Raw genomic sequence first — 16,724 nt, 5'->3', positions numbered from 1 at the left:
CTACACCTAGAGCTAATCATAACCTACACCTTAATCTACACCTAGAGCTAATCATAACCTACACCTTAATCTACACCTAGAGCTAATCTTAATCTACACCTAAACCTAATCTTAATCTACACCTAAACCTAATCTTAATCTACACCCAAACCTAATCATAACCTACAGCTTAATCTACACCTAAACCTAATCATAACCTACACCTTAATCTAAAACCTGAGTACAGTCAGAACCTCTTCCCGTGAAGGTGTACAGTAGAACCTGTGGTGCAGAACACTGTTATTGTGTGGGTGCTGCTGTAATGTGACGCTGGTAGGGGAACAGGGAGCAGAGGGAGGTACCAGTCAGTCAGAGTGAGTGTGGAAGGGGTTTGCAGGAGTCGTCTGAATGAGGGATATTTTTGTGCTGGAGCAGACGGGTCAGAGGAGCTGTGGGTTGTCTGTATATGACTGCTATCTTATGCGATAGCTCTCGACAGGACAGAGCACTTCCCTCATTCTCCACAGCACCCTGCTGAAGGAGAAAAGCGCTGTTAAACCGCAGAATGCTGGAAGAACCTCCTGCACCGCCTGCCCACAACAAGAGGGAGGTGAGGTTCCTTCAGGATCTCACTTACTGCACTGTAACGTTTCATCTCCCTTCAGTTTAAATTCCATTCATATTTATTTATATCTAGATTTATACTGTCGTCACAAAGCAGAAACTCGAGTCTGAGCCACGTCCAAGTGAGCCAAAGGCGACAGTGGTAGAGAGGGAGATTCACTGGATCAGGTTTACAGACGGAGGTTCTACCATTGAAACTATTAGCAAGAGCTGTAAAATTAACCCAGTATGAATCTGGTTTTAATACAGCATAAATTTGTACAAGCTGATGGTGACCATTGCAGAGTGACCATTGTGTAACCCAGTATGAATGTGTGTGGTTAAACACTCAGCAGCAGTTGTGATGTGATTTTAATCCAGTATGAATCTTTAGATTATAGTTTTACAGTCTGACAATAATAATTGGGGTGTTTGACAGGACTTATTGTAAAGTGACTTTAATCCAGTATGAATCTGTGTGTGAAGTTTTTAACAGTCTGTTAGTTATCATGATTTTAATCCAGTGTGAATTTTTAGTGTGTAGATTTACAGTCTAATAACTTTAGATTATTAAAATCATATAATATACATGTTATACAGCATACTGTGCAAGGATTTTAGTGTTTGTCAATGACATTAATCCAGTATAAATCTGCATGAATCCAGTATGAATCTGATTTTAATCCAGCATAAATTTGTACAGTCTGATGGTGACCATTGTGTAACCCAGTATGAATCTGTGTGTAGTTTAACACTCAGCAGCAGTTGGGATGTTTTGATTTTTATCCAGTATGAATCTTCAGAGTATAGTTTTATAGTCTGACAGTAATAATTGGGGTGTGATTTCAATCCAGTGTAAATCTCCAAGGTGTCATTTTTACAGTTTGACAGTAATATGTGGAGAGATTTTATGAATTTGCAATATATGCAGTTTTTACAGTCTGACAGGACTTCTTGTGAAGTGACTTTATTCCAGTATGAATTTGCATGAATTCAGTATGAATCTGTGTGAGAGGTTTTTAACAGTCTATCAGTTACTAGTGCCATGATTTTAAACCAGTGTGACTTTTTAGTGTGTAGATTATTAAAATCATAATAAATCCAGTATGAATCTGCATGAATCCAGTATGAATCTGGTTTTAATCCAGCATACATTTGTACAGTCTGATGCTGACCATTGTGTAACCCAGTATGAATCTGTGCGTAGTTTAACAGTCTGACAGTAGCGATTGTGATTTTTATCCAGTATGAATCTTCAGAGTATAGTTTTACAGTCAGGCAGTAATAGCTGTGGAGTGATTTTAAACCAGTATGAATCTGCAGTGTGTGTAGTTTTTACAGTCTGACAGTAGTAATTGGGGTGTGATTTCAATCCAGTATGAATCTCCAAGGTGTCATTTTTACAGTTTGACCAATATATGTGGAGCGATTTTAATCCAGTATGAATCTGTGTGAGGTTTAACAGTCACTAGTGTCATGATACACACACACACACACACACACACAGTATACTGTGAGGTTTTTACAGTTTGTCCATAATTCTGATCCAGTATGAATTTGCAGTTTGTGTAGTTTAAGTCTAGCTTTGGGTTTATGAAAACTGAGTTTATGCACAGTATAAAATCAATTCTATCAGAATGTGAAAGCAGAGAGCAGCTGCTGAATCACAGAATCACAGATTCTGACAACAATAAATAATATCTTGGTCACATTACCGCATCATACACGATTAGATCCAGAAAACATTTACAATATTCCATTCAAATATGATTAGCATTGTTTTCCCGCTAACCAGGGCGAGTTGTCTGCTACACTGGTGCGCCGAAAGCACATACGGCGAGTTCAGAGAAAACGGCAGGAAGCCCAATTTAAATCTCTAGTGCCATATGTCTCTGAGAACACGGAACAATAAAGAGTGTAAACTGTGAAGACAGAGATGAGTGTGACTTGTTACAGTTCCAGCAGATGAAGTCACATCCATGTATGATTCATTCAGGAGTCTGATTCATTCTGATGAATCAGAGAAACAGTGTCAGGAATCAGGCGGACGGCTCTTTTGCTCTGTTGTCGCCTTTTGATGCTCTTCCTTGGACGCTTACATGACCATTACCAACACGTTTGAGTTTCTGTAGTTTTAGATCTTTAACATTAATCTAATATTAATATTACAGAAGCCCTCCTTCCATCATATATATATATATGATGGAAGGAGGGCTTCTGTAATATTAATATTAGATTAATGTTAAAGATAATATATATATATTATTTATTTTCCTGATAGATGTAACCCATCTTGCAGCTTGACATATCTTCACCATTCCATTATGGAAATTTCTCCCATAGGAATGAATGGGGTGCAAAGGTTTGTGCAAATACACTAGTAACACACCACATGAGGTACCAAAGCAACCACTAGCAACCACCGGAGACACCATAAAGCAACAAAGTAAAGCACACCATAGCAACCATATGCAACATTTTAGCAAACTCCAAGGAACGACTCAGCGACACCATAGTACCCATTTAGCAAATCCTAGCAACCACCAGAAATACCACTGCAACTGCCAAAGCAGCCACCTGGAACACCTAGAAACATCTTAGCAACCACCACCAAAAATGCCGCATCAAATGCATAGCAACAACCTTGCAAATAACATAGGATACCATATGACCCACTATCAACCATCTGAGATCACACTGATGCTGCTGAGATGTTTCTTGGTGGTTGCTAATGTGTTTCATGTGGTTGCTATGGTATTTTAAGTGCTTACCAAGAAACATCTCAGCAGCATCATAGCACCCACTTAGCAACCACCTGAAATACCATTTCAGCTATCATAGCAACCACCTGGAGTACCATACCTACAACTGCATTGAAACATCTAAGCAACCACCAGGAATTTCATACCAAATGTTTATCAAACAACCTAGCATCCACCAGGGATACCATAGCAACCGCTTAGCTAAAAACAAGTTTCACACTTGTGACCGCATAGCAACAGCCTAGCAACTGCCTGGAAGTGGAAACTGCAGTTTGTCATCCTATCATTCTTGGAAAGATACCACCATAGGACTACTGCAGACCTCATATTATGTGGGTGGAGGATCATTCTCAGCACAGCAGTGACCCCGACGTGCTAGTGCGAGTGGTGCTGGTGCAAGTGCATCAGACACGTACTGCATCAAACACTGCCCACACTGCCCGGCCACTTTATCAGAAACCCCTCTAACTATAGTCCCCAAAGAAAAAGACTTGCCACTATTTTTTTTCGTCGACATTCCATATGACCTCAGAAGACACGTGTAGGTTGACTGCTGGGTTTGGATAGTAAATACAGTGGCTATAATTGTGTTGTTGTCATGGCAACAGACACTCAAACGCTGAACTCTTCAGAAGCAAGATGTCAGCGCTGGACTACACCGACAGAAATGACTCAAAGTAACAGAGATGAGACAGAAAGGAAGTGAGTGTGTAAATAAGGCGTGACCCTCACCGTGAAGGGCAGGGCCTCAGGTGAATGCAGCGTCCCTGTGAAAGTAATCGGACACTAATGGGCTCTATTCCTGCGATGCTTTCCGCCGTTTGCTCTATATGAAGTGAATGGAATGAACGGACTGGCTGTAATAAATTGCTCCTTAATCTCCCCAGCTCTCCGTGAGCCACAGGAACCCAAGATATGCCATCGTTCCACTGCAACTCACACCAAAGTAGGACAGCGGCTAGAGGGGTTTGATTGAACGGCATTAGATTAGATTCCTGTGTGAATTAAACTGCCCATCAGTCAATTACATGATACTGGCTGCTTACTGACCTCCTTATCTTGCCACTTTAGAGCTTCTGGAGGGCAGTAATTGGAAATGGTCTGGAGTGCGCAGTCAAAGCCTCTCCATCTCAAAGTGTGCCTGGAAGCCACAGATGCATATCTCATTGGCATTGTTCCCATACATATTTATCAATGACAAATAATGTCTGGCACATTCTCAGCATGACGGCTCAGTGTGACATTAGCCTTCAGCCGCGGCTCTGCCACTTCACTAAACTGCTCATTCCTCCTCCCAGCAGAGCCTTGCTGTGTGGAGGGCGGTGCTGGTTGTGCTAATTCTGGATGAGTGTGTTTTCAGTTCTAATAAAACCACTTTAGATGGTTTAACACTTTATTTTAATTGTCAACTTTATATTCAATGTAATATCTACACTGTAAGCACAGCAACCACCTGACGTACCACAGCAACAACCTAAAAATCATATAGCACATAGCACTCTTAGCAACACTTTAGCCACCACCTGAGATACCATAGCAATCATGTAGCACACCCCTAGCAACCACGAAGAAAAACCTTAGCCACACTATAGGACCCTCTTAGCGACCGCCTGGGGCATCGTAGCAACCACCTGAAATACCATGGCAATGGCCAAAATAAAATCATATAGCACAGCCCTAGCAACCACAATAAAAAACCTTAAGAACACCATAGCACCCTCTTAGGAACACTTTAGCCACCACATATGGCACCTTAGCAACCACCTGAAGTATCATAGCAACAACCTAAAAATCATAGCACACCCTTAGCAACCACAATGACAATTCTTAGCAACACCATTGCACTCTCTTAGCCACCATTTGACAACAGTCTAGAACACCTGAGCAACCACCTGAAATACCACAGCAACAACCAAAATAAAATCATGTAGCACACCATTAGCAACCACCTGGGGCATCGTAGCAACCACCTGAAATATCATAGTAATCATGTAGCAAACCCCTAGCAACCACAATGAAAACTCTTAGCAACACCACAGCACTCTCTTAGCAATCCTTTGGCAACCACCCAGGGCACCTGAGCAACCACCTGAAATACCATAGCAATGACCAAAAAAAAATCATGTAGCACACCCCTAGCAACCACAATGAAAAATGGAACACAATAGCACCCTCTTAGCAACCCTTTAGCAACCACATGAAAACACCTCAGCATCGATCTAAAATACCAGGGCAACTGCCATAGCAACCACCTGGAGCACCTTTGCAACCCCCTCAACCAATGATGAAAAATTATGGCAACACTATAGTACCCATTTGGAAGCACTTCAGCAATCAACTGGGGCTCCATATTAACCAGAACTAAAATGTAAAATTACATTAGAACCTCAATTCGAACCCTGAACCTTCTGATAATCCAACTGGAGCATGTGTAGATAAGCTGAGGGCACCATCAGACTAAAGTGTGGCCATCACGACTGCAGAGGAGGAGGGTTCAGGCCAAAGATGACATTAACAAAATACACTGTGGTGATGAAACTGCTCCACCGGAGGATTGCTCTGAAACGTCTCAGTACAAACTTCAGCGCAGAGGCACACTGACAGAACCTCCCCCAGTGTACAGCCTGCCCCTGGCTCTGCTGTGGTTGCTGTAATGAGTCTTTATCTTGTAACGTCTTACATTTGCAAATTCCTCCTGAAGGTCCAGTTAACGATTTGTATTAAGCGGTCGAAAGAATCGGGCAAATTAAATGTTAAAACGGCGCTGACGCTCAGCACGTTCCCCACATTAGTGTGTGTGGAGAGGCTCTCAGTGAGGAGTGGGTGCTTAATTTGAAGAGAAGAGGAGCTGGAGAGCGTGGGTGAGCTATTAAATCACAGTTAGCTCCAGGCTCTTCTGAGATATGACAGTGACGGGCGGATCCGCCGCAGGAAAAGAGTGTCCCGGATTCCAGCCCATCTCAGCGAAAGGCGCTACGCTGCTTTACTGCTAACATGGCTAATGGGGGCTGCTGGACTGTGTGAGGAACGGTAATGAGGAGGTGGTCGGTCTGTAGGTGAAAGTTTCAGGCTGTTCTGACTGTCAGTACAGCATCAACCCTTTTATTTAGGGGGTGCAAACACTTACACTGTTACACATAAAGATGCTTCAGATGGTTCTTTGAGCAGTGCCATGGAGAACCTCTTATGGTTTGAGTGTGAGGAAGTGTGAGTGAAGTGTCATCCTAATATTGATAAAGCTCTAATAATAATATCCGGTATGAAGCTCTAATAGCATTAATATCCAGTATGAATCTCTAATAGCATTAATATCCAATATGAAGCTCTAATAGCATTAATATCCAGTATGAAGCTCTAATAACATTAATATCCAGTATGACGTTCTAATAACATTAATATCCAGTATGAAGCTCTAATAGCATTAATATCCAATATGAAGCTCTAATAACATTAATATCCAGTATGACTTTCTAATATCATTAATATCCAGTATGAAGCTCTAATAGCATTAATATCCAGTATGAAGCTCCAATAGCATTAATATCCAGTATGAAGCTCCAATAACATTAATATCCAGTATGAAGCTCCAATAGCATTAATATCCAGTATGAAGCTCCAATAACATTAATATCCAGTATGAAGTTCTAATATCATTAATATCCAGTATGAAGCTCTAATAGCATTAATATCCAGTATGAAGCTCTAATAGCATTAATATCCAGGATGAAGCTCTAATAGCATTAATATCCAGGATGAAGCTCCAATAACATTCATATCCAGGATGAAGCTCCAATAACATTAATATCCAGTATGAAGCTCTAATAGCATTAATATCCGGTATGAAGCTCTAATAGCATTAATATCCAGTATGGAGCTCTAATAACATTAATATCCAGTATGGAGCTCTAATAACATTAATATCCAGTATGAAGCTCTAATAACATTAATATCCAGTAAGAAGCTCTAATAACATTAATATCCAGTATGAAGCTCTAATAACATTAATATCCAGTAAGAAGCTCTAATAACATTAATATCCAGTATGAAGCATTTAGAATTTTTGTTTTCACCCAAATACTCAAATATGCAGTAAAAAAAATAAAAATAAAAAAAAAAAAAAATAAAAAAAAAAATATATATATATATATATATATATATATATATATATATATATAATATGTAATGTAATGTAATGTTCATATTTTCTTTTCTCCATAAAGTGGAGTGACCTCATGAGTCAGCAAAAGTGTGCTGTGGGATCAAGACTAGAATCGGGATCTTCTGTGGAAGCTCTGAGCTCCACGGTCAGTAAATACTTTTTCCATTATTAAAATGAGCCCTGACCGCAGCGGTTGATACTGACAAAAGCTGAGTTAAGCTTTCCCAAATTGTTCATGTGATGTTCCGTGGCAGACCCATCTCTGTAATGAAGGTGATGTGTTATCAGGGCTCGCCTGCAGTCCAGCCACCCACGCCGTACCGTCTCCCCAAATAAACAAACCATTTGTGCTCCTCCCAGGAGGCAGAGGGCCAGTCAGATTACATGATCTTTACAGCTCTACGGGGTTACACCAAGGCAAAGAGGCAGGGGAGGAATAACAGAGCAGCATCAAGACATTTACTTTAACAAGCACACACACACACACACACTCACACACACACACACACACACACACACTCACACACACACACACACAAGTACATGTGCCGCAGATGGTCTCTCTCGTACCAGATGTGAGAGGTTGCCAAGACAGATGGACAGCAATTTGCAAAGAAGTGCATCTCAGGATGTCGAGCGTCCAGTCAGTCTTCTCTCATCTTCTCTGAAGTGGGATGAGGCATGGACTGCATATGGAGCGCTGGTCCAGCTTCTTGTCTCCTCTAGCAACCGGCTGCCAGATCTTCATCTCATCACTGCATCCTGTAGCAGTCTGAAACATCTCCCAAGCTCCAAACACAACCATTAGGTCAGGCATTCTTCTGGCTTACAGTAAAAGCCTTTAGACACCCGTTTAGTTTATTTAGACATCAGTGAATGAATCTGAACACTCGCATAAGTGATGCTGCACTGCTCAAAACTGTCCAAATGTTTGTGGACATCCATTCTAATGAATGAGAGTCCTGCTACTGTAAGCTGCACCCATTGCTGACACAGATGTGCAAATGCGCACACACAGCTTGTCTAGTCCCTGTAGAGAAGAAGTACTGCCAACAGAATAGGACTCTCTAGAGCAGATAATGAACATGAAGCTATCGGCACCATGCCGTCTAATGCCAGGCGTGGGCTAGAGGGGTATAATAAAGCCCCCCAGCATTGAGGAGCTGTGGAAGAACTGTGTTCTCTGGAATGATGGTGGAGGAGCTCCATCCAATACTTTTGGGATGAGTCAGAGAGTTGGGGATGATGAGGTGGGGTGGTGATCATCATCATCCAACATCCTGATCTCACTAACCCTCTTGTTGCTGAATGCAATCAGATCCTCACAGCAATGCTCATTCAAAATCTATCAAAAAGCCTTCCCAGGCCAACCCTTACACTAACCCTAAACTTAAATCATAGTAGTGCATATGTGCAGAGCAATTGGCCAAGGGACGTGGACTGGGATGTGACAGTGCCAAGGCCAAGTTGGTGGGGTTGTCGTCCTCGCCTGCTAACTCCCTCCCTTTCCTCGTCGGCTAGCTGGCTAACACTGGCCCATTTCTACAACAGATGACACAAATACCATAATTAGTACCATCTCATCTGATAGCATGGATTCTAAAATTGGACGAGCTGCGGAGTGAGTAAGTGAATGAGTGAGTGAGGAAGTGAACCCTGGAGAGATGAGATTATTAACAGATCCGATAGTGTTGATAAGGCTCCAAAAACAGAATCCAACTTCAGTCTTTATCCCATTTTTAACTGTTCACTGAGAATTTAAACTAAAGACTTCCTGTCATTTCATTTTTAACAAGATGGTGTCATATCTTCTTCCCCTCTCTTGGTCTTCCAACAGCCTGAAAACATCTCCCAAGCTCCAAACGCAGCCATTATTTCAGGAGGCTTTACAAATCCAGACCCATTAGACCATTTCCCCCTGGTTGTTTAGTTGGGGTCAGCTTTTACGGACTGAGACAGAGTGTAAATGGCTGTAATTTCAGCGCTGTTACTCTGACTCCCGCTGAGCTGTTGGGCAGGAGAGGCGAGCTTCATAAGTGTCTTAATTATACAGCTGAAGGGCTGACATTTGACACCAGCAGATTGAAAATGTTGACCGAGGCCGAGCCCACCGCTGTTTTTAGAGCCCAGATGTAATTGAGAATGTGTCATTTTTGACTTTAGAGATGACAGAAGAAGAAAAGGTAAATGGCCGTTCTCGTAGGTCTTCAGCACACGTGGGTTTACTTAAGGTGGTGACAATTTTCATCTACTGACACTTTGCTTTGGTGGGAGTGGGCAGTTTAGTGGGTTGTGTGCTATCAGCATGCAAATGAACACAAATGCTATTTGGCTCACATGCTTTTAGAAGTCCATGTAGGTAAACAGCCACATGTACAGCTATGCAGTAAGTCAGGAATTAAACGGTGTGAAGAATCAGAGCAGGACACCATCAACGTGAGTACCAGGTCGGGTAACCCCGGACAGACCATAAGCAATAGGGTATCTCGATACATGAGAAAGACCAAAAGAAAGAAAACAGAAGGGTTAAGAGGATTATGGCAAAGCATTGTCGAGTTTACACAGCAGGAGAGCTTGGACCAGAGGGTAGGCAGGCACCAGCACCCAACCTGACTCACACCAGCAGCAAGCAGACAGCAGGGGGCAGCTCAAGGCATGGGGGAGAAAAGGAGACAATGAAGAAGGGGTTTAGGAGTATAAATAATCTGGTTCAAGGCCTGTAAAATAAGCAGTTAGAAAGACTACAGCAATAATGATCAAAAAAACTGTTCTTAGAGTAGTACAGACCAGTGTTCGAATGTAGGCAGGCTACAATGGCAAGGAAAACTGCAGTCTGTAATGGAGGATTAACCAAAAACTTGTGCCAAAGGTATGTTTTCAATCTAGATTTGAAAACAAGCAGGATTCTACTGGATAGCAAGCAACTAAAATTATGCATATTTTAGGTTGTATGTTTTAATTGTTAAACTTTCTGAAGTCTTAAATGAACTTGTATATAAGTATATATGTATATATATGTATATATTGTATATATATTACCCACATTTTTTATAGCAAACTGTTCAAAACTATCCCAGCCCTATAATGAGACCCCATATGACCTAGAGAGCAATGTGTGAAGAAATGCTCGGACCCTAAACATGAAAAATGAAAGACATATTTTAGAGATTTTTCATTTTTCTTGTGAAAACATACCTTTACTCATCTGGACGAATTGTTTTGGGTTTGCAAGAATCTTAGCTTCACTAAAGCAGTGGACTGTGTAAATAAAATAGTATGTAAGCAACAGAAAGGAGGACAAGTTTGAGTGCCCATTGGTCAGTTTTACACAAAACCATAGACAGACACACAGAAATCCACCAGAGACTAGTATCTCGACCCGTCTTAATAGCCTTTTAACTCCAGATGTGAGTCACGTACGATCTGGCAATGAGATGCAAGGACGAAAGAAAGAAAGGGCAGGCTCTGTGGATTCAGGAACTGTCTGAATCATATTTCTGTGCTTTGTTATCGTACGGATATTAACAGAAACAATGAGAAACATTGAATTTGACATGCTCACACGTTCGTACATGAAATCAGAGGGCCTACTACTGTACTGTACAGTAATCGAATATAAACTATAAAAACAATACAAGCTCGTTTTATGCCAGAGCGGCTAATTCTACCTCAAATCTCAAAAAAGATGTGCTTCAGTTTCCACAGTCAAAATGATGCAGCATGACGTCTCCATGTATTCCCACACCTCTCCTCACTTATAAACAAATGCGAACCATGACGGCAGCAAGACCGGTCCAGAGCGAAAAAATCTGAATTGAGCACCAAGACGTGTAATATGAATGTAGCCTGAAGGGGATCCATCACTGTGGAATATCAATTTTCCTCTCCTTATGTTTTTCTCATGTATTCCGTCCTGCTAGATCCCTTCCTTACATTTCTAATGATTATTGACTGAGGAAGACAAAGAAGCAGAGCAGCGTGAGCCCTGAGGCACACCAGAGATTCATATTTCATACAGGGGATTCATATTACACTTTAATGGATTAGAGAAACAACGCATGGCCAAAACAATGGTTCCTCTGCATCCTCTTCCACACCACTGGCTGTGGAGTGGAGCACAATGAACAGCCTTCGCCTGCAGAGCTCTCTGCCGGGTGTCTTGGCACTGTTGGCTCGTAGCAGGTGGATTGCTGTAATTGACTAAGATTTGTTGAGTGTATTGATCGGCTCTGAACCTGGATGAGGCCTCAGTTTGTGCATGATGCCGAATCAAAGAGGGCCGGGTCAATATCTATTATCTAAAAATATTTTCTTGTTAAAAAACAGGACTATTGATTACATCACACCTCATGTGACCTCCCTGACAGGGTACTCCGCCTTAGACCGATTATGTTTTGTCTTTATTAAGAAACACATAATTAATCCTCGCAAACCAAACATCCTGCTGGCACACTCACTAAAATCTGCCCCCCAAGAATAGTGAATTAGAGAGCAATATCCTCATAGGTTCTCTTACCACTGCAATGCTGATGAAACTTAACCCCAGCAAGACAGAGTTGCTGTACATCCCTGGAACTACTGGACTTCGCCATCTCCTTCGAGAACTCACTATGCACTCCATCTGCAGAGGCATTAAGGATGAGCAGTTATCGTTCCAGTGTCATGCAGATCTCTCCTGTACAACATCCGGAGAATTCCACCCTTCCTCTCTAGAGAGTAGCCCAGGTGCTCTCGTCACTTCAAGACTTGACCACTGCAGCTCTCTTCTGGCTGGTCTTACCATGTGTACCATCAGACACATAGCTGACCTGTAGCGGTTTGTTAGACGTTCTGACTCCTCACTAGAATAATCAACTGCAACAACTTCTAACTCTGTTTGTGTTGGACTTGAAGATGTGCTTTGCAATTCCTGTCCACACTTCTGACAGCAGCTGGAGGTGCAGACACCGAAGCAGACGCCGCAATTCCAGCAACCTCATTTACCCCCCCTGTTCTAATACCAATGTGATGGTAACTGGGGGACCGTGGAAGTGCCAGTCTGCAGAAGGCAAAGTTCACCTCAGCTTCTGCTTCTGCTCGGTCTCTAAACGTCCTGGCTCTGACTGAGACGTGGATCACCTCAGACAACTCTAACTCTGCAACTCCAGCCGCCTGGTCATCCACCTTTGCTTTTTCCCCACTCTCCACGAAGGACTGGCAGAGGAGGCGGCACATGCTCGCTCCTCTCTCCTCTGTGGCGCTTCACCCCGCTCTCTTTTTCTAATCTTGACGTTTCCTCTTTTGAACACCGTGCTGTTCCTGTCTCTTCTCCCACTAGACTCACATCACTGTTCTCTATCCTCCTCCTGGTCCTTTGGGCAGTTTCGTTGATGAACTGGACGTTCTCTTGAGTGGACTCCCTGTTGACGCCTCATTTATTCTACTTGGCGACTTCAACCTTCCATCAATCCAGTCATCATGCCTTCTTCCATTGCTCTCATCCTTTGATCTCACATTCAACCAGGGAACACTCTGGACCTGATCTTCAGCAGACCTGTCCCTGCTCTGGAAGTAGCTTTGACTCCTTTGGACTTCTCTGATCACCACTTTCTCTCCTTCTCACTCCCCCTCTCTGCTCCTTCAACCACTACTTCTGCAAGTTCTTCCACTCTTCACCTCAGTCTTCGCTCTGTCTCCCCCTCAGTTCTCTCCTCAACTGTCCTGACCACTCTTCCTCATCCTGAATCTTTCTCCTCTCTCCCACTAGAAACTGCTACAGACACTCTCCTCTCATCTATCTCCACCTCTGTCCACCTTCTCTGCCCTTCCTCATCTGGGTCAACAAATTCTTCTGCACCTTCCCCGTGGCTGTCGGATGTTCTCCGCAACAACCGTAGAGAGCTAAGAATGGCTGAAAGGAGGTGGAGGAAGTCACAACACGCCTCCGACCTCCACTCCTATCAGTCTCTTCTCTCCAGGATCAGAACAGAAGTTGCTGTTGCTAAAGCATCTTTCTACAGAGGAAACTGAAAACATCTGCATCTGACCCCCGTTCACTCTTCACTTCACTCTTCAATCTTCTCCTCTCTCCTTAACCCTCCTACTCCCCCACTACTGAAACTGCTCTCATAGCTCCATGCAGCTAAAGCTGCCAGACTGTCCTCGGTTCTGATCCTCCTCGACCTCTCAGCAGCTTTTGACACAGTGGACCACAAGATCCGTCTGTCTATCCTTGCCGGCCTTGGAATTGCCGGCTCTGCATGGCAATGGTTTGCATCGTATCTGCAGGGACGCTCATACCAGGTAACGTGGCAGGGCGACACGTCCGCTCCTTGTAGTCTCTCCACTGGCGTTCCACAAGGCTCGGTTCTTGGTCCTCTTCTTTTCTCACTCTATACTAGCTCTCTTGGTAAAGTGATATCCTCCCATGGATTCTCTTACCACTTTTACGCCGATGACACTCAACTCATGCTCTCTTTCCCACCGTCTGACACACAGGTTTCTGCCCGTATCTCAGCCTGCCTCACCGACGTCTCTTCTTGGATGGAGGCTCACCACCTCAAACTCAACCCCAGCAAGACAGAGCTGCTGTACATCCCGGGAACTGCTGGACTTCAAAACGATCTTGCTATCACCTTTGAGAACTCACTGGTCACTCCTTCTACAGAAGCTGGAAGCCTTGTAGTCATGGATGATCAGTTATCGTTCTCAAGTCATGTTGCAGTTCTGACTCAGTCCTGCAGATTTCTCCTGTACAACATCTGGAGAATTCCACCCTTCCTCTCTAGAGAGTCGCCCAGGTGCTCATTCAGTCTCTCATCACTTCAAGACTTGACCACTGCAGCTCTCTTCTGGCTGGTCTTCTTTTGCGCACCATCAGACCCCTGCAACTCATCCAGAACACAGTGAGTAAACAGTGAAGCACATTTGTAAGTCGCTCTGGATAAGAGTCTCTGCTAAATGCAGTAAATGTAAATCAGACTCCTGCAGCTGATCCAGAACGCAGCAGCACGGGTCGTCTTAAGTTCAGCCATGTTCAGCTTCAGTGATCTCTCTTCATTGGCTTCCTGTAGCTGCTGCCCACATCAGACTGGCCTGCAGAGCCAAAACCAGACCTGCCCCTCCGTTCTTGATGGCAATGGTCAAAACCCGATCTCTACCGAGAGCCCTTCCAGCTTCAAGTGCAGCTCAGCTCGACCCGCCATCCTTTAAGATCCACAGCATCCATCAGCACTTCCAAGTCTGAGGCCATGGTTGTATCTTGGAAAAGCTTGGCATGCTCCCTTCAAGTGGAGGAGTGCAAGTATTTTGAGGGCGTGTTCATGAGTGATGGTAAGACCAAAAACAGCAGTCATTTATTTTACAATCTCACTTTATAAAATTGACCCTGAAATTATATTTTAAAATAATATTAAAATAAAACATAATAACAACAATAATAATAAACAATTTGGTAACAGTATGTTTAAGACTGATATATGTAAATGAGCAGGGCTAAACTGCTGTTGCCTGAACAGGCTTATAGACTTTATACACTGTAAATGTGTTGGTTTGGTCACAAAAAGAATGAAGTTTAGCCGTTTTTGTAGCTTTTGCAACTCTGATATTGTTATTTTTCCAAAAACAATCTTTATTGAATCAATTTTGAATAATAATACCAATTTTATTGAATTCTCACCTAATAATTCTTGATGTATATTTTGGGTACAATCTATATACGAAATATTAACTAAACGACTCCCAGCCCCGCATTATTAACTGTCTTTGCCTCCTGATTCATGCATTCAGCTTTTGTGTGTTTACTCTGTTTTAAAGTCAGTTGTGTAGAATATCTATATTTTGTAAAATATGTAATTTTAGTCAATGTTATTGTCTGTCCCAGTGTTCTGGTCAACTCTGCTATAAAGCTCTGATGTCACTTTCTCTGGCAGGAAACATGTGGGAGGCAGTGTGGGAATGTTGGGCGGTATTAGGGTTCACAGCCTGGGTAGACCTAAATTAAGGAGGGCAGGGTCCACCCTGCAAGGACCCGGTCAGACTCCGGGCGTAGATTTCACACTTTAAGAGATATTTATTGGAAAGCTTGCACGTTCAAGTGAAAAAAAGAGAAAAGAAAATAAACTATAATAATGAAATAATATTTTAGCCTCATTTAGGAACTCTTCACACAGCTTCTGCTACCACTTCAGTTCCAGCTGATCCCCTCTGGCATATCAGCAGCCAGTTTGTGTCGGAGGCCACGAGGCCACATAGACACGACCATGTACTGTCCTTCCTCCCTCACTCCAGAATTAAACCCCTCCTTTATAAAACTACAAAGCCCCGCCCCACACTGTAACCTACCACTCCCCGGGGGGCTGAGGGGTGTCATAACTAACAAAACAAATAAACAAACCAGACAAATACACAATTACATTTAACAGTAAACAAATACTATTTTTTTACATTTTATCTTTTCCCCACTGGTTCCCGGGTCTCACCTCCCCCCCTTCTACACAAGGCCGTGGGCTCTACGGGCCGGTATGAGGGAATCCCTAGAAGCCGGCCGCACTCCCATACGGATCAGCATAAAAGACCAGGTCACAAGTAAGTATCATATTTGCGCTATTACTTAAATTACAATGACTTAATTACTTAAATTACAATTACAATATAATTATTTTTTCTAAATATCTTGTCCTCTCACAAACCCGGTGATGGGGTAGACTCACTGACCCCATCACAGGCAGTAACATATCAAACTTCTCTCATTATTTGTATAAAATTCTGAGGATCAATCAACGGTGTACTGGACACAGTATTGAACAAACCTTTTATTGTGATATTGAGTAAATCTCTTATTTAATTTTTAATGAATGAAAACGTGTTAAAAATCCCTAAAATCCTGAGATGTGCCGTGTGGAATCTAGTTTGAGGTCAGCACATTGAGTTAAGGGCCTCATTGTTTGACCCATTTATTGATTCTGTACTTCCAATGTACCCACAATTCTAGAATGGGCCATATATGGACTAAACGGACTGAGAAATGAGCTGTGATTAACCTTTTTTATGGAGACAGTGTGGCAAATTAAAAACGTATTCCAGGATATCATCCTTTTAAAGTCTATAAATTAATTACTCACATGACTTTTAGAGGCAGAGAAGAGTCAGTATGTCTTCCGAAAATATTAAATCATAATGGCAAAGGCACTCCAGAAATAGAGCAAATTTCATTATGGAGGAAGACGGCATGCTGAAATGCC

The 16,724-nt window shown here is 42.6% G+C and overlaps 1 long non-coding RNA gene across 1 annotated transcript in view; it reads left to right on the top strand.

Moving 5' to 3' along the window:
• The first annotated feature begins 398 nt into the window (after positions 1 to 398).
• LOC140564692 (uncharacterized) overlaps positions 399 to 16,724 on the top strand; it is a 40,131-nt gene continuing 23,805 nt past the window's right edge. The window contains exons 1-2 of the long non-coding RNA XR_011980539.1: positions 399 to 589; positions 15,983 to 16,068. This is a non-coding gene — a long non-coding RNA (uncharacterized lncRNA). The remainder of the gene's footprint in view (positions 590 to 15,982; positions 16,069 to 16,724) is intronic.

This window comes from Salminus brasiliensis, chromosome 10, assembly GCF_030463535.1.
Source record: "Salminus brasiliensis chromosome 10, fSalBra1.hap2, whole genome shotgun sequence".
Classification (NCBI taxonomy): domain Eukaryota; kingdom Metazoa; phylum Chordata; class Actinopteri; order Characiformes; family Bryconidae; genus Salminus; species Salminus brasiliensis.
This window is presented reverse-complemented; position numbering and strand designations above follow the sequence as displayed.